A 750-nucleotide genomic window follows, 5' to 3' on the forward strand; every position below is an offset into this window, starting at 1 on the left:
CCGCCACCGTCCACCCCCCCTCTGCCAAGCCCCATCCTGCTGTGCTCTGCCCGCTGCGGATGCCTGTAACCCCTCTGCAGTCACACCAACACCTCTCCCTCGGGGAACACCCCGAGAAGGGCTGTCAGACATCCCTCTCTTTCCGGCGAGATGGAGCAAAACCAACCAACAGGCTCACAGGGGACAGGCAGGCGCCGTGGTTGCGCACGCTGCCCTCAGAGCGGGCAGACCCCTGCCTGTGCTCCTGCCAAGGGCTTGAGCCCCCTGCACCCCAGTGGGGAGCGGCGGTGGAAGAGGATCTTGCACTGCCCCTCCGTGGCCACCACGGGAGGTGCAGGTGGCCCCAAAACCCTGCCGGGCGCCTCGAGGCTGGGGGGTCGGCTCCTCGCTCCCGCAGAGCCCGAGAAGTGGTCTGAGGGGTCTGCGCTGCCTGTCCTCAAAGAGGCATTCACCCCGTGCCAGGCCATTTGGGGGCTGCCGCAGACCCCTCAGAGCTGCTCAGTGACCCCAGTCCTGCTCCACTTTCCACAGACACCCATTCCTGCACCTAGTCCCCAGCCTGCAGAGCCCCCAGGGCAGCCTCATGCCCCGGGGTCCTGAGGGGGCACAGCCCGAGCCCACGCCTGGGAACGGCCCGCGTGAAGGAGGAGATGAGGCAGCGCTGCTGTTTGGGCATCCGCATTTATTACACGGCTGGGGCAAGCCTGGGGCCGCCACTTGCCTAGGGCCCTCCGGTCAGCAGCACATGAC

At 67.3% G+C, this 750-nt stretch overlaps 1 protein-coding gene across 1 annotated transcript in view; it reads right to left on the reverse strand.

Annotated features, from left to right (window-relative positions):
* Positions 1–665: 665 nt before the first annotated feature.
* The window catches only part of LOC104622530 (peroxisome proliferator-activated receptor gamma coactivator-related protein 1-like), a 3614-nt gene continuing 3529 nt past the window's right edge, over positions 666–750 (reverse strand). Inside the window, exon 7 of the mRNA XM_010289353.1 lies at positions 666–721. The gene's annotated coding sequence lies outside the window, so the exon portion shown is untranslated. The remainder of the gene's footprint in view (positions 722–750) is intronic.

Source organism: Phaethon lepturus, unplaced genomic scaffold (genome assembly GCF_000687285.1).
Source record: "Phaethon lepturus isolate BGI_N335 unplaced genomic scaffold, ASM68728v1 scaffold34780, whole genome shotgun sequence".
NCBI classification, from domain to species: Eukaryota; Metazoa; Chordata; class Aves; order Phaethontiformes; family Phaethontidae; genus Phaethon; species Phaethon lepturus.